Genomic DNA, 18655 nt, shown 5'->3' on the forward strand with positions numbered 1-18655 from the left:
GTTTCAGTGATTTGTGACACCAGCTGTTCATAATTGCCACGTCGTAAACTTCGCAAGCTCTGGAGGGCTGCTTTCGAGTCACAAAATATTGCCCATTTGTTGGGCGGTTCTTTTTCAGTGTATTCGACAGCAGCGCGAAGAGCGGCCAGTTCAGAACCTGTAGATGTCGTTACGTGTGAAGTCTTGAACTTGATGACGACCGATTGAGATGGCAGAACAACGGCGCCCGTAGAATTTTCCGAGATGGAACCATCCGTGTAAACATGAATTCGGTTAGCGTATGAACAATGCAGAAGTTCCAATGTGATCTGCTTGAGAGCCGCGGTGGTCAGGCTAGCTTTCTTCACTATTCCTGGAACAGCAAGGTACACAGGAGGCTTCTTCAAGCACCACATAAGGGATGGCGTTCTTGTTGCGGGTTAGTGCCTCAAAGACAAAGAGTGCCAGTTAGCCGCAATTGATCTGGAGAACGCTGCCTTGGGTCTTTTCTCAGGCAAGTGAGCGAGATGGTGGTCAGGGACTCTGGATATATGGCGAACATGCACCCGGAGTGCGTCGATATCTATATAGGCCCTTATTGGGTTGTCTCTCGCGGTGGCAATTGTTGCCACGGTTGAAGTATTTCGAGGTAGCCCCAGACATGTTCGAAGGGCTTGGCCATGAATGCTCTGTAGGACGTGGATGTTAGTTTCTTTAGCATTGGACAGCACTGGTGTGCTGTATCGCAAGTATCCTAGGAAGAGCGTCCTGTATAGTTGAAGCATAGATGCCACGGATGTGCCCACGTTTTACCGGCAAGAAACCTTAGTATGTGGGAGATAGAAGTAAGCCTCTTCTTCAAGTATGAGATGTGGGGGCTCCATGAAAGGTCTCTGTCTATAATAACGCCTAGGAATCGGTGAGTTTTTGCGTAGGAAATTGGTGGGGTACCAGGTCATGGGCTTGTGGGTAAAGGCGACTAAGGCGCACTTCTCGGTCGAAATGCTGAGGCCTTGCGCACGCAGGTACGATGATGTTAGGGTCACTGCTTTTTGCAGCCGTGCACGCACCTGGAGACGTGTAACTGCTGAGGCCCATATGCATATGTCGTGAGCATATATTGAAAGGTTTACTGTATCTGGTAGAACGTCGGCAAGGCCAAGGATTGCGAGGTTGAAAAAAGTGGGGCTAAGATCCCCACCCTGAGGGACGCCACGGTAAGTGTAATGGTCAGCAGTTCGGCCATCTGCACTGTGCACAAAGAAGGATCTTTTGAATAGATAGCTCCGAATCCACCGAAACATGCGTCCACCAATTCCATTATTTTCCAGGGCATCAAGAATGGCTTCATGCGTTACATTATCATAGGCGCTTTTCACGTCGAGGAATAGTGCAACCGATATACGCTTGTGGTGTTTTTCTTGTTGCACAGACGTGACTAGGTCGATGACGTTGTCAATAGAGGAACGGCCTGTTCTAAAACCAGCCATGGCATCGGGGTATACGTTGTGGCGCTCAAGATACCATTCTAGGCGGGTGAGAATCATTCTTTCCATGACCTTCTCAACACAGCTGGACAGCGCAATGTGTCGGTAGGACGCTAGGTCAAGTGGCGACTTTCCAGGCTTCAGGAGTGATATGAAGTGGCTGGACTTCCACCGCTCAGGAACGACGCCATCATTCCATGATTCGTTATAACATTCCAGAAGTCTGCTTCGGCCATGTTCACCTAGGTGGCATAAAGAAGCGTCGGTGATGCCGTCTGGTCCTGGCGACGATGAGCGCCTGCATGAGGCCAAAGCAGCGTCCAATTCCTCAAGTGTGAAGGACACATTCAATTCTGGGAAGCGTGTCGCAGGAACCTCACCCAGAATTTCGCTATTAATGGTGACCACACTGCCCGCAATCTTCACACAGTGAAGATTGCGGGCAGTGTGGTCACCATTATTATCGACCTGTGAGCTATATCTACCTGTGAGCGGCCTTGATAGAGGGCTAGGGCTGAGAATGGGTGTCGTTGCTGTGGAGACGAGCCAAGGCCGCGCACCGTCCTCCATATGATAGACAGTGGCTTGTGGGGGTCAAGTGATCCGCAGAACGTCTTCCACCGTTGTTCCTCCAGCCCGTCCATACGACGTTGGATTTTCTTCTGTATACGTCGAGCCACTCTAAGGTCATGAATTGACTTCGTGCGCCTGTATCGCCTCTCGGCTCTTCTGCAAATCGTTCGAAGTCGCTCAAGTTGCATGTCAAAATCCGTACATTTTTTAGCGGATGTAAATTTGTACTTAGACTATTCCAGTACACTTGTAATGAGGTTCTCAATGGTGCCGGTAAATCCTTCTTTGAATGCCTCTTCCACCTTTGCCTTATACGTTGACCACCTTATATATGCTTGTCGGGAAGTACAAGAGGAGAAGCTTCCAAGTCCAGCGATACTTAAGTAGGTGGGAATATGGTCACTACCATGAGTCTCGATGTCAGAGAACCATCGAACATTTTGACCAAGTTGCCGTGACACCAAGGTCAAGTCTAAGCAACTGCTGTAGTTCGAACCACGCAAGTACGTCGGACTGCCATCGTTCATAATGCTAAGTTCAGGATCGGAAGCAAATTCCACAAGTTTCCAGCCCCTGGAATCTATTCTGGAGCTTCCCCAAGCCAAGTGATGAGCATTAAAGTACCCCGTGATAATCCAGGGTCCAGTAGTCGCCGTCAGGATGTCTCGCAATCGGTCGCCGTCGAACCGACTATATGGGGATATGTAGGCGCCGATAAGGGTGAAGGCCACTTTATTCTTTGTAATGCGGAGACACACGTATTGGTTTCTATCATGAGGCTGCACCGAGTGGGGAATGTAAGTCAGTCCTGTACGGATGTAACCAATTACTTTGCTGGATTGTCCGCACGTCAACGCCATAAAGGCTTCGTATCCAGAGTCTTAGCGCTTTTGACACGTTCGGTTCACATACTACCACTACAGGAAATCGGTGCGTGAACACATATTGGCGGAAACATGAAATCCGTGATTTAAGTCATCTGGCACTCCACTGGAAAATCGTCGCGCTACGCACTTCATCACGGAATGAAGGCAGTGGAAGAGCCATTGTGCTTATGCAAGATTTCCAAGCACTGGGCTCAGGGCATCCAAGACTTGCACTGCGCTTCGAGCTGCTGGCGTATTAGAGTTGCCCACAAGCGTGCGAATCGCATTTATCAAAGACTTGAGCATTGTTACAATTCGGCGGTCATGCTCTGTCAGCTCATCTGGGTGAGAGGTGGAGCATTGTGGTGCCTTTCCTTGTCGGGGTTTTCCACAGGGCTTATCGTTGGCAGTGGTGGCCATTCCTCATCCACGGCATTCTTTTGAGGTGCTCTGTTATCTATACACGGTTTGGAAACATTCTGCACTGAGGTTGGAGCAGATTCAACAGCAAGAGGCTGTGTGGCACGCGTATTCTTTGTGCGGAGAGCAGAATTCCTGATGAGCGTCTGCGACGAGAACGACGTCGCCTGACGTCAGCAGCCGCTTCACGATGAGTCAACCGGTCCCTCACCATTTTCTTCAAGATGGAGAGTTCTCGCTTAACTCTAGGACATTCCTTTGATGAGGCATCGTGGGGCCCTTGACAGTCCGGACACTTATAAGTTTTTGCCTGGCAGTGACAACACTTACGTGTCTTACAGCTTCTGGGGAGAGGGGCCCTGAGTCATGGACTAGTGCAGTTCTTGCTGTCGGCTGGGCCCGCCATACCAGCTTTTGCTGGTCACTAGGGTCTGAGCTAGTCAGCACGGTCTCCCACCACTCATGTTTAGGTTGGTAGGTGGTTAGGCTGCCTGTAGGTAGGCGTACACCTACGTAACGTGATAAAGGGTGGCTTAGTTGTTGCAAAGGGTACATTTGTATGAGTATAGGATGGGATGTATTGTGTGTAGACGACTTAGAGGGGTAAGTGTTGGTTTGTAGTTGTATGAGTATAGGATGGGATGTATTGTGTGCAGACGACTTAGAGGGGTGAGTGTTTGTCCATAGTTGTTGCCATGCTACTATATCTTCGCGTGAGAGGGTCTTGTATGGAGTGGGTATTGTGATCTGTTCAATCTGGGGTCGTGTAGCATGGCGTTGCATTGTAAAAGTATGGGCTGCATAGTGCAGACCTGTCCTTCTCTCGTGGTGCCTGGGTGGCATGAGCCCTGGCTACTGCGCGGGCGGGCTGAATTCCACTGAAGGATTCGTGCCCTGGAGTCAATACTAATTCGACATGAGGGGGTTGGGGAGCTTGTTTGAGGCGTCGGTAGACATTGGAATATATTCTGACTCTGATGTAGCCAAGACAGACTACGTGAGGGTCCGAAATAATTCTACTATAACTCGAGGTGAGATTGGAGGTGATGGCCGATGTGATGCCTGTATCCGTACCTTCGGGGGTGCTGGCAGCGCGGCCTGACATCGAGGCCATCTCTTCACGGTTATTGTCGACTAGACTGACCATCATGGCCACTTTTGTGGGTGCTGAGTGGAATCTGTGTAGCGTGCGGTGTGGAGGTTGTCATATTTTTTCTGTAAGATCCTTGCGCGAGAATGTTGAATGCAAGCATGTTTTTCCGGGTGCATGCTTCTGGCGATAGGGGCTATCCAGATGAGCACGCTGATGTTGGGGGCCAGACAGACTGGCTTAGGCGAACTAGGACACTTTTGCCCGTTGATGTGAAGGCGAGGTGTCGTCGTTGGCTTAGGAGGTGAGCGTCAATAATCTTCACTTTTGGGTGATGTCGTCCCAGGGATTCGAAATTCAGCGTGTCTGTGCCCGGCGTGGTATTGGATTATGCTTTGCGCTTCCATTAGCTAACAAGGCCCCGACGCTCCTCTCAGAGGGAGAGTAGATGCCGGTCTACTGCCGGTATGTTTGTCGTGAGGGTGATGTCATTTTATTGTCGGCCTACGTCTGAAGAAAATGGAGGCACATATACGGGACAGGTATCTCTGGAGACGCTCTTTCCTAAACACGTAGAGTATGCGGGATCGGTGAGGATGATGAGACAGTGCTACGGTATCATGTACTGTGGTACAGTGCCTTTTATGTGGCTGTCTTGTTGTCCCATGTCTGATAATTTGCGTAGAAGTCTCCTACTATCACCGAAATTTTGTTTTTGCCTATAGTAATCACTTTGACGATCAAGTCGTCCAAATTTGCCTGCTTCTGCTTTGGTGGGCTGCAGACATTCAGTATAAAAACCCTTTTTCAGCCTCGTCAGAGAGGTAAGATATCAGTGACGTTGTGGTAGACATCACTGCCACCTATAATGTGTTTTTTCCACGTGAGCGTTTTATCTTTAGATGTGGCCACATGGCCACCAATGGTTGTGGTGCGTCTTTTGTAGCTCGCTTGACTTTCGTGTGTGCTTGTTTAATGAAATGCGATGATGCTTGGTGTTGCGATGGCGTTACTGATGTGCTGTCGGAATATCTGCACTTGCCTATGTTGTTGCGAAAATTCCATTGCTAGTTGAGGATTGCGTTTTTGCAGCTGTGGTTCCTTTTGCTAGTCATCATGGAGTATGGGTGGATCGGCATGGCATCTCTGCTGTACTTCCTGTTGCACCATTCCTTCCAACGTCTCGCGTCACTCATCTCAAGCGAGCAGTCTTTTCTGGCTCGTATTTGCCAGCTACAAGGCGCTTTGTTGCATGGCTGGCATTTTCTGGTGAAGTGCATCGATTTTCGCCTCGACGTGTGCGATTTCTGTCGGTCCTGTGGAGGGGTTCAGAACTTTCCGAAAATGATGGCAGTGAGGGTGCTTATTCTTGTGGACTCTTGAATGGTGGTACAACTGGCGTATATTTCCGGAATGTGTGTGCGAATTTGTTTTTATTTTTCTTGCGGAAGGCGTTTGCTCTTATCTACAATTTTCTGTTCAATATCAGTATGGTGTATGGGTGATGAATTGTAGGGAGTAGATGCGGAGTGTGGTTCTGGTGACAGGGTGTTATTTCGAGGGGCTGTAGACCACCCCACCCCTTGTCGCCCAACCATAGCAAATCGGCCGGGACTCCGGGCCGGCACTTCTATGGCTATTTCCTCCAATGTGGTCACTTGACCGATCTGGTGAGGTATATTCGAGGCTGTAAAGCACAACGGTAACAACAAGGGAAAAAGGAGACACGGATGCCTGCCTATAATACACAGCTCTACGATCACTGCTGCTTGCTTTGAAGATTTTCCTGCATGCACCTTGAAGGAGTGCCTTTTAAGCTAGCTTAGCACCTATGAAAATATACTTCAATGTCATTATGCCGTAGTACAGGTGTACAGAAATGTCACTTGTCAAGTTAACCTTGTGCATAAAAGATGGCAGAGTAATAATTATTCAGTATTGGTGAGTGTTTTCCGGAATACCGCTGTCGGCACATGTTTGAAGTGAAAATCATTTATTAAAACAATCGTGCCAGCTGGCATTTACAGATACGCTCCTTTGCATTTCATATCTGGACACGCTAATTACTCTGTATAGTAATGCATGCAGAATACAAACATAAGAAACCCTTGGTAAAATGAAGTAGCCAGCAGCCTTGAGGGCGTCCAGCGCAAAGCATGACATTAAGAGGACGGAAACGCACTCTATAGACATGGTTACTGTGCAATTTGGTGAAGACGCTTGGCAAAGCATGTATTTTTTTATTTACCTGAGCCTGCATTTTATGTTGTTCACTAGAAAAAATTGGTTAGAAAACATATAGGTGTCTGTGGTGTGCAAGGACATGATGCATGCAAATTGTTATATTTTTTTTCAGTACAACCCCTCTAGCAATGTTCTTTGGCCTTTCTAAATTATTAGATAATTTAGGCAGTTTACTTTTATTTCAAATAACACAGAATGCTAAAGTGTCGTATACATCTGACCTATACAGTTTTGCTGGGGTTCGTGCAAGTGCAACAAATATGGAATCTCTGAAGCAGGCCACCACCGAGCAGACTACATGAAGGTATTCAAACGTTGCGCGTCCGAGGCTAGAAACCTAAACAGACCATTATATGTTGCTATGTATTTCTTGTTAACCAGCCTGCAGACAATTTCACTCCGCTTTTTATTGAAATCTGCTGTAAACTTAGGTTGCTTTGCAAACCAGATTTTCGATATATGCGGTAGGGCACGGTTAAACTTTTACGCTGCATTACGGCTTCCACACGGTGACACCAGGAGTGCAGATGATTTTTTGGTAGTACGTACAAATTTTAAAGCTACAGTTTACTGTTAGCTGTATGTACCTGCCATACGCACCTTTGGGAGTTCTCTTACCACTTCGAAGATGATGCCATTATCGCTTGACACCATGGGAACCATGGTGGGGACAGCAACATTTTCGACGACAATGGTTGGAAGGTAAGAAAAATCATTCACCCCTTGGGCCACTGATGATGTACACTTTCCAGTCTGCATTTTGTAGAAGCAGCGCCTCTTCATAGGGGCCTCTGCGAACACGAGCTCTTTAATGGGCAAGCACTTCTTTTGCTTTTATCGTCGGTCACCGGAACTCACCTTTTTATGTTTGCTTTCTTTTCATAGTGAGACAGGACTGCTTTTGTAGAATTTTACTTCTTTTCCGAAGCGAGGTGCTCTGGGTTTGGCTGATAGGCAGTACACAACATCGATGCAGCTCTAGAAGGCTTATCATAGGCAATTCGACATCCTAAACAAAACTCAACAAAAGAGATGCGCCTGCTGCCTACCCACTGCATAATGGTCCTAGCGAGCGCAGCCTACAAAACCCCCATTACGCTCTGATGCCCTTTGCAGTAAATAAACTTAAGGATCCTGGCAGAATGACATGCGGCGCAATAGTGTGGAAAAGTATATTTCTGGAGCAAAGAGACAGCCCTGTTAGCCTTGGCGATTGTTTTGGTGTTTTCTTTCTACGTGTTTTTATTCGGCTTAATATACTAGATTTAGGATGCTGCCTTCTATCAAACTGGTCCCTTGTCACAATTTTCGTGATACCTTACTTTTGTTTTATTTCCACAGTCGCGGAACTCCTTATAGCTCTTATTATGCAAAAATACTTTTTGATGCATGAATCACAACACAGGCCTCACAGCACACATATAATACACATATACGCATCAAGAATTATGCCTTAAGGGCAAGTACTTATCGCAATAAAAAAAGAACATAAGAGCATGGTTGTGAGGAGCTAGAAAAAAGACAGAAATATAAAGAAACCGACACAAAGATACAGCACATAGAGAAACATGCATAGAGAGGGACGGATAGAAATACGCATAGAATGGCAGCGAATAATAGAAGTAAATGTACAATAGGCCGCCTGAACGGTCAGCAGGGGTACGTAAACTTTCATCAAGGATAAAAGAACTTCATAGTTGAACAGGTGCGCAGCCCATCGGTAGTGCACAGAATCAAAGCTGTGCAGTGACGCGGCACCATCTGTTAGATGAAAATACACGTATTTTTCAGCTTTAGTGCCGAGCCTTTAAGTTTATCAGCAACAAAACAAGCAACCTATCTAAAGAATGACGGCCAAACAGCGCCTATACCTTGTCCCCGGCGTGAAATGGTACGAAGTGATGGCTGATTTTATAATTAACTTTTTTTCTGCGCGATCCAGAGCAGGTGTCACTGACGCACTTGGATCAATGCCGGCAGCCTGGACGTTGCTATGTTGCCACAGAGTCAACGTAACCTAGGGTAAGTGTGCGGTAAATTTAACTGAGCCTGGTAAATTTCACGCATGCGCAGTCGTGAAAGCCGTTACCGGTAACGACATGATAAAAGGGTCCAATGTCTAATGTCTAGGGTGGCCTTTGCTGACGTTGCGCACGTCTTTGGTGAGTGGACCCAAAATAAGGTTTTTATGAATTGTCACTTTGCTCCGGCTTACCAAATACACGCCAGCTCGCGACACTCCTGCGCTACGCAGGTCAGTCGCAGTAAACGTGGATCGCATTATCACTGAACGGCTATTTGTCGTGAAATAAGGCACATGTCTATTGGAGGTCTTACTGAGTGTTTGCGGATCACCAGTAGCCTCGGCGTTTAATTACGCTACTCTGGACTACGCAGACTTATTACCTTTTGCAGTGAAGCAGTTCATTGGAGATCCACAGCCACGTTCATGCAGCGGTGAAGGCCAGCGTGCGACAGCGCGCGCGGTATCAGAGGTTGGTCGATTAACAGCCACAGCTCCGAATATACCTTGCGTATAGCTCATTCAGATGGACAGAAGTTATTTGTACATTTTGAAAAGCGATGCGTTTGTTTGCGAATCTCGCCGTGTTTCGCGACCGTGGGCGCAGCGGCCTTGCTATTCCCTTGCGTAACAGGCCAACCAATCGCAGTGCAGCACGCGCGCCGTGCGATCCGCCGCATTCCTTGCAGCACCTTAAGATGGCTCTCACCTTCTAAACAGGCTTCTAAGAAAGCAAGGAAGGAAACTTCATGCTGGGAATCCTCTTTTCTTTTTGCCGTTTTCTGAGTTCCGTCCCCCCTTCTTTTTAAACATAGGTAGGACGTTCGTACGACAGAGACCCTCACCCATCCATCCCTCAGCGGAAGTGCCGGTGCCGGTCGTGCGGGGGAAAGAACAAAAATAACGAGAAAGCTCGCATTGGCGCATCCGCGGCTGCACGTAAATGAGGAAGTAAACGGTTCTTGCGTATAGAAAGAATTCAAATTGCGCTACGTACGTATGCTCATCCTGCCTCTCAAACTATGGTGCCTTCAAGACGGCCGTCGTACTCGCTAGTAGACAGCAATTCAGTTGAACAAAAAGCTTGGTATAATTAGTGCGCGCCAGCATTTTTGTGTTTGTTCGTGCGTGTATGTGTAGGTGTGCTTGCGCGTATGTGTGTACGTCTCTGTGTGTGGTATGTGGGCGCCTACTCGTGTTTAGACTCTTTATGCAGTAACACGAAGCTTAACTGCATATCGATTCCAACTTGTTAGAACTACTGCAGTTTTTTTTATTTTTCTTCTTTTTTATCAGCAGTCCGTTCCAGGTTGGAAATCAGCAAGGAGTTTGTACAGCGGTGATGGCTAAAGCTGGCGGCTTTTACAGCGAGCCATTTATCCTCACGGTGGTCGACACTTTGTGTCCGTCCGTGAACAAAAGTTGTCATCCTGAGCAATGGCACGTACCCCCTAATCAAGCAAACATCCAATGATTCGTCTCTTTCATAATTCCAAAGCTACAAGCACTCAGAAAATTGAAGCTAACAGTGCATACATCTATTGGTATCATGCATACAACGTTCTGAACAGCATGCGTCTCGAAAAGAACAAGCTGAAAACACGCATCTGTCATCGTCAGCAATGGCTCATGCCCCCTCAGCAATGGATCATACACCCGCAAGCAAGCAGCAAATGCAATGGCTCAAACCCTCTTAAGGCAGAGGCTACAAGCGCTCAGCAAAGTGTAGCGAACAGTGCGTACATTCATTGGAATCACGCGTACAACACACTGGACCGCATACCTTTCAGCAAAGGACAAGCTCAAAACGTACGTCGAATGTGGTGCTGGTGCTTGTGTAACGTCGTCTGACGTCGGTTGGGCTCGCCTAACGTCGGCAACAGCGTCGCTGTATATCCAATTTCACAGAATAGAATGGAGGCGGGTTTTATTTGAACAGCTGTCATTTCAGGCCTCTTCTTTCTTTTAGTTACAATTTCTTTGTGTATGTAGATTCGCGTAATTATTACGTGCCAGCACCGCAATTGTGCTGCTTAAAAGTTTACTCTATTGCGTTGAAAGTACGAGAGCCACAACGCCCATAGTAAGCGGCTACTGCCTTTCGGCGGGACAGTAAAAGGCAGAGAAATTAGCTCTGTTTTGCATTTATATTAGCAAATTTTGCACAGCAACGCATACAATACACAAAGCAATAATACACAGCTCCACTGTAAAGAAACTCATCGACGAATGTGCTTCTTGTAATGAGATATTTGAGCGCAGGTGATGCCTTATTTCTACAATAGGCAGCCGCATACAGATGACGCAATGCGGAACGGAGGCATTTCTGCGTTTCGGATTCGCCAGCACGCAGTGCGATCTGCCGCTGTCGAGCTGGCGCTCCGAGGACGCGCGATATTATAGTGTGCCACCGCCCTGGAGAGGGGAGGGGGGAATGAGCAATTATTATGTAATGCTTCTTCTAAAGTGGGAGGAAGAAACGGGTGGAGAACAGGGGTATTGAGACGAGGTCACATACTCGTTAACTCACAGAAAGACCTCAATCGCCGCACAAGGTTGGGGTGACAAGTAGAAATAAGGCGACGAAACACTATAATTGTCTTTGAAGTCCCCGCAAAGGCACTGCGCCAGGTGAGGGGCGGTATAGGACAAAAGTGGAGGCGGGAGAAGGACAGCCAGGCACAAGCACTGCCAGAGGCGACAAATTCCACTGAGGAACGCGCCCCGCAAACGGAGAAGCCGGAGACACGGCTGAGAGCCGTACAGCCAAGCGACGCGAACACGGAGGAGCGGAGAGCCGTGGAACACATGCGAAGCGGCAGGGGCCCCACCGCCGGCCCCGTGGAAGTGCCGCAACAGCGGGAGAAGGAACGACGAGGGCGGAGTGGACGGTAGCGGCGAGTGTCGCCGCAACAGCGCTGCGGAGAAGGGGACGAAAGTCCCGCGAGAACACGGGACTCGCGCCGCGCGCGAGGTAAGGCAGCAGGAGCGCGCACAGCTGCAGCAGTACGCGGATGATGACTTTGGTTACCGCGAGGAACGACGGCACCACAAAACACAGTAACGGGTGCCAAGAAGCTGAGCTCTAAAGATGCACGCCCTATAGGCGGATCTGTACGTAACAATGCTTCTTACAATTTCTGAATAGCTTTCTGAATAGCTAGTGAGAGCTCACTTTACCAAGCTTTGCATTTGGCAATCCTAGAAAAGCAAGCCGTTTTCCACCACAATTATTTGTGATCGTTATAAAAAAATATTATCAGTCAGCGAGACCATCTGAAAAGCTGAAGACAGCAACCTTCACATGCCCAGGCACAGACGAAACAGATATACAGGGATGGTGGTGTTTTCCGTGCTGGGGCTGTGACATGAACAGTAATGGAGGTAGGAAGTTGTATGCTTACACACAACACAATTGCTGAAAAAAAATTTCATTACTGTTCCCGCGAAGTAGTGCTTTCCATCCGTGTTGGTCAAATATATTTATATTTTGTTGTCGGCATTTATACTGAAAGCATAGCCCAACAATTTAGCAGGGCAAATTCATATTTGAAGTGCTACTATACTGATGTAACAAGGTTATTAATGCCGCTATAGCAACAATTGCCTATTAATACAGATTAGTTCTGACAGCTAAATTATCTTGATCTATGAATTTTTTATTCACTACTGGATAAGGCACTTACAGGTTAGTTCGCTTAAGCTTTACTTTCCTCGTTGTATTCCTCGTTCGGCGGAATGCCAATTGCTGGAAAACTGGCTGGCAAAATTTCTAAGTCATTGCTCCACTGTCTGTGAGCAATTCCTACCCTATAAGAATTTCTGTTGCACAGGGGAAAGAAAAATTCGCTGCAACATCTGAGCGCGTGGCTCACTAAGAATCGACGCAAGCACTTTCATTCTCGTTGCGCTGCAGCGCGACTAGCCACGAATGTTAATTCGCTCGTTCGCAACAAAATCTGATCGTCTGCTTGCTTCTCAGCTAGCAAGTGCCAACATGGCACATCGCAGATTTATATTCGATAAAGAAGAACAGAGAATCAGGCTGCTTTTCTGGCAACATTAAAAAATTCCGTTTCGCTACGTAAAATGAGCTCGGCGCAGTATCTGACAACGCGGTAAAAACCCTGCTTGAAGTGATTGCGCCTGCCCAGAGTTCCTTCAGTTGCTTTTCGAACCTTGCGAAGCGTCAGGTTGCTCGCAATGTCCAACCAAGAGCCACAGGCAAGCACAGTGCTCTCTAAGCTAGAGTTCTTGCGTGCTGCGCGTATTTAGACATCTTCCAGAAAGGTAAATCATCCGTTATTTTATTCCTCGAGGAAACAAACAGCCGTCGCCGAGATATAATGAAGCGCGATTTCTGTCATCGGGTTAATTATCACTTACTAGACTCAGGAGCTGTTTGTTGTCAATAGGCAGCTTCAATGTAGTTGCACTACACAGACAAATATATACCGCATACGGGAGACTCCTCTTTTCGTCATCCAGCCATTGCTATAAGGTTAGCAGCTATAACGCTACGTAAAGACTGGGTAGAAATGCCTTTCATTTTCCCGGAAGCGGGAAAAAGTGGCTCTGCTGTCCTTCCCCGTGTTCGCCCAACATACAGCAACGCGGAACGCCTCGTCGCATTTATTTTCATACAAAAGCATTATATGCCCCGCGAAGTGGAAATCTTGCTAGCATCCGACGTTCACATCCGACGGTACTAAAGCCACATGACCAAGTGATGATGTCACGTTCCCGGCGCTGGACCTGCTGCGGCGGGCACTGCGAAATCGCACGCTAAATTAGAGTAAAGTGGATTAAATTCAGAAAAGAGCAAGGTGGAATAATGTGGAGTAAAGTGAATTAAAGGGAAGTGGAGTGAATGAACGTGATTAGGGTTAAGGTTAGTACAATTCGAGCAAGGTGGATTAAGGTGAACTAAAGTGAATTAAGGCGGATTAAAGTGGACTGTGTTGGATTAAGGTTGGTACAAATTAGAACGTGCATCAGAGTGGATTAAGATAGAGTTGTGAAAAACACGCCGCAATTTGTGACGTCACGTATCACGGACGTAACGAATTTATTGGAGGAGTAATTATGCTGTCGTATGAATTTACCGGATTTACTTAGGTCTACCTAATTTGCCTAAAACGCCTATGCTACGCTAACTTTCCCTGTAGCATAAGACCGCTGAAACCAATAAGCCATGAGAAGCTTTGTAATCGTTGCAGCACTTCGAAATAATGAGCAGCTGCAAAAGGCAGGTATGGTTAAAATGCGCATTCACTTTGAGGGAAGCTGAAAGAGCGGCCGCTGCTTGTTTAGTTAGATATCCGTTTTCTCTTTTATCCAAATAGTTAGTGCGGCTTCGAGACATTGTCCTGCAGACCAGAGAGAACGGACATCCTGTGAGATCGTTTGCTCACAATCTGTGCATTCATTCGTGTCGACACTCAAATTGCATTTCGAGTCATTATCGGAATGATGACCGCATTGTGGTCGTCTTGGCTGAGAGTCCTCAAAAGTTATCAATGACGTATTGCCATGCCACAACTTTTTTCACACGCCGGTGTCCATATGCTCTTTCGTACTTCACTGCGCTTGGTTCTTGCGCACGTCTGATAGTAAACATTACACTTGACACTGTTTGTACATTGCACGGCACACCCAAATGCATTTTTTCCTGTATTAACTGCTTCTTACACTTTACATGGCGTACGCACTGTATAGGTTGTTGGTTCCTTGTATTTACTTATTGCTGACCTGGCGCGTCGATTGTAACCATTGCGTTTTTGTTTGAGTTTGCTGCAAACCCCCTGTATAACAAAGCGCCTGTACTGTTTGTATGTCCACTCCTGTATGAGCCTCTCAAGGCTTACAGTATTGATAAATAAATAAAATAAATACCTATGGGTTAAACCATAGAATCAAGAACAACTTTAGAGAAGGGAAACTGTACCTTTGGCAGTGGTTCGAAAATAAGCAGCGGCAGCGCATGGAACTAACTTTCGGGGAAGCCAGATGACGTTGCTCAATCCGGAAGCGGAAGTGCAAACTTTTTTTTTAGCGCAAAATTCAATATGGCCGTTTTTTGCCGGTCGCGTACGCTGGTACGTGCCGTGCTTGCCCTGCAGGCTATGCGGCATGCCTCAATGCCTTCGCTGCCGCTTAGCTGGTGCGTTCTAATTGCCAAGAGCCTCTACTGACGCCCATACAAACAAGCCACAAGTGAGTGAACAGAACGCGCGACTTTATTGGCAGAAGACAAGCAGTGTACATTCTCGTGCAATAGCAGAAATAAAATTTGCATGTCGAGATACGCTGGAATCATTGACGCGAGCTCGTAAACGGCTCACCGTCGTCGTCGCCCGTGGTGGTCAGGTTAACGAGCAAGAACCAGCAGCGGAAACATATTGGACAGAGTGTGCCACTTATTTGCAGCGACAGTCGCCGTTAAAAATGCCCAAATTGCATTGCGAAGCAATCGGGAGACGCAGGCATCTGCTGCCGCAGCCTACACAGCGACATGGGCTACCCCAGATTTTAGCCGTTCACTCCTTTCCAACCTGCACGTTTCTTTTCTTTCGGGGGCCGCTAATGTGTGGCTCACACTTGGTGTCTCACATTGTCTCGCTATGGACAAGTCGCTTTCGTGGGCATCGCCTCCATCAGCTACTTTTGCGGGCCTTTCCACCCATGTAGCTATCAACTTCATACGCATCGGACTATGTAAGCACGTATGCTGGTCTCCGTTCATGCCTAATCGCGGCCGAGAAAGGCCAGAGGCACAATATGCCCATTGCTGCAGCAGGAAAGCGCGAACGGGGAGCACGAATCACGGTGCATGAAAATTGGGAGTCTATGTCCCTGTGCAGGCTGCAGGAGCGAATGCTTACTTCGAGAGACTGCTTCCCAGTGCAACCGACCAGGCCGCAATATTCTAAAAACATAACACTGCGACCATAACCAAGTGACATAACAGGAAAATTAAACAGCAATCAGTCACCGCATGAGGTTCAGACAATACGTTATACATTGGCGACAAACTATATGGCAACAGTGAGCATTCACATACACGGGTCTCTTAGGGTACATTGAGCTGCCTACCTACAGGCGTAGTGCCCGACTTCGTCGCACGTGGTGGTCTACTAACGAGCAACAACCAGCAGCAGAAACAGATTGGACAGAGTGTCCCACCTGTTTGCGGCGACAGTCGCTGTTAAAGATGAGCAACTTGCAGTGCAAAGCAGTCGGGTGACGCAGGCATCTGCTGCCGCAGCCTACACAGCGACATGGACTACCCATCATTTTAGCATTGACTCCTTTCCAGCCTGCATGTTTCTTTTCTTTTGGAGGCCGCTAATGTGTGGCTCACACTTGGTGTCCCACATTGTCTCAATATGGACAAGTCGCTTTCGTGGGCATCACCTTCATCGGCCACTTTTGCGGGCCTGTCCACCCAACTTCATACACGTCCGACCATGTAAGCACTTATGCTGGTCTCCGTTCATGCCTAATCGCGGCCGAGAAAGGCCAGAGGCACAATTTGCCCATGGCTGCAGCAGGAAAGGGTGAACGGGGAGCACGAATCACGGTGTGCGTAAATTGGGAGTCTATGTCGCTGTGCAGACTGCAGGATCAAATGCTTACCTCGAGGGACTGCTTACCAATGCAACTGACCAGGCCCCCACATCTGTAACACAGTTACCACAACCAAGTGTGGCAGCAAAACCAGATTCTGCAATCAATCACTTCACTGTAGCTTGCACAAAGACCCAGGCTATCAAGGAAGAGGAGCAATCATCAACGAGACTAGGAATATGGAAAATGAGAAAGCTTGCATTCAAGAGAGAAGCCACTCTGCTCTGCAAGCATTGAAGGCTAAAAACACCAAGAAAAGTAAAATGGTGCATAGCACATGTGCATAGGTTAATGCAAGATGCATGCCGATGCTGCATCAGCTATTTCAGGAGAGTAATTGCGCATGACAACATACACTAGAAGATACTGCTACAGATATGTTAGGCTGCTAGACAGTGACTGGTATTAAGTATCAGCGAAATATCCAAATATAAAGGTTGACCTTTATATTTGTATGAGGATGAATAACCTCCAACAAAAATGGGCAATGAGAAAGCTTGCATTTATAGAAGAAAAATTACACTTCGCACAAACGGAATTAACATGGCTTGGAAGCTGATTAAGGACGAACTGATGAAACTCAATCTTTTGGCCAGCGTCGTCCGTGCTTGGTCAGATGTTGCAGGTGCATCTGAAGACGAAGAATTTCTAGAAAGTCCTTTTTGAGTTACTTGGATGACTCAGCCAAATGTCCGTGCTGGTGGAATGGTGGCTGAAGCTCTTTGCAGTCTTAACACAGTCCTTTGCAGACTTGATATCTCATCCATATTCTTGTGCATGTGCTTCTTTGTTCTTGGTGTAAAAGCCTTGCAAATTCGGCTCCAGCCCCTTCCTGTTGGTGCAGATAGGAGCTCCTGTGATGACCAAGATGTGCTTGGCATAGACTCTGTTGGGGCAAAACGGTGACACGTGAGATACAGCACAGATTAGCCAAATTTATGTGGGTTTTATATGTTCGAACCAATTATACTGAACCATATATATGAACAAACATTCATATCTGCTGCAAACAGCAAGCCAATACAGCATAGATCAAACATATTTATTTCTGAACCATATGTTGTTTACCTTGTAGTAGTAGCCAATGTCCACACAATGACCTTGTCGTAGCAGGCAGCAGCTTCTGTTTAGTGCGTGGAGTGTGTTGCTTTATACTGGTGCTGTCCTCATTACTGCATGTCTGGAACAGAAATTTTGACTGAATCAGAAATTGAAAAAGCAAAGTTTTGCAATATGAAATGCAAAAAGGTGTGACATATATGTTGTAATGATTTGCGACTACAGAACACATGCAAATGTACACTGTCTATTCTAGGGTGCTTAAGCAGCATGTTAAATAAATATTGCTATTGTCCATAAAATTGACGTCTGCCTAACTACAATGCATGTCAACAGCGCAAGTACTATTAAGATCACAAATGAGAACATTTGTGGGTTCATTTATGCTCTAGAAGTGATCACACTGCTAGATACTCAAGCAAATGCATGAAAGTCATGAAGCTATTAGAACTGATGCATTATTTTTCTCCACGAACGTGATGCACCGCTTCACTACTGCAAAAATAAATGCCCTACGGTAAACCAATCTGAACAGCAAGAACATTTGGAACCAACAAGTACGAAATATGGGTGAATTATCATGCTTGTAACTGTTTAATACATTAAATTCTGTACTTTCACTTCATTTTACCAAAGGATTATTCGGTTTTGTGGACGAAAGACGTTGCCGGCCGACTCGAAAAAAAAGTTTAATATGTATATTGATAAGGCTACTCAGTCACCTACAACCACGGCTACAATAACATGAAAAATGAGACGCGCGTTCCGATATCGCTCTTTCTTTCCTGGTTGTGTGTGTAAACCAAACGACAGCCTCGCAAGTAAAGGTTTATTTAGGAAACAGCAACTGAGATCCTCACTGCCCATATGTAATGCAGGATCTAGTTCGTTAACTTGTGCCCGCCTGGAAGGTAATGAGACGGATATTATATAACGATTGAAGCAGCGGTGTTAAACGACTCACCGTTATTGCTGTTGTCAGCCGCAGCAAAATCCACCTCCCGTTTCGATGCAGACCTGTTCCGAATGGCTCACGACCGAAACCCAACTGCCGGGCTTACATGTCCGCTTGCAAACACGTAACTTCACCCCAAGTTACATAGAAGCGCAAGAAACTAGTTTTAGAAACAAAGAAGCAACCAGTCTTGAGTGTACGAACGAATGAATCCGTGCCGTCTTGCACTCGGAAATACCGGTAAAAATTTTAAATCCAGGCCAGAGGTCACGTGAAAGATCGATGATGCTGAACGCTATTTGCGTTCATAATGGCGAAGAAACAATAAAC

The sequence above is a fragment of the Dermacentor albipictus genome, chromosome 2 (genome assembly GCF_038994185.2).
Source record: "Dermacentor albipictus isolate Rhodes 1998 colony chromosome 2, USDA_Dalb.pri_finalv2, whole genome shotgun sequence".
NCBI classification, from domain to species: domain Eukaryota; kingdom Metazoa; phylum Arthropoda; class Arachnida; order Ixodida; family Ixodidae; genus Dermacentor; species Dermacentor albipictus.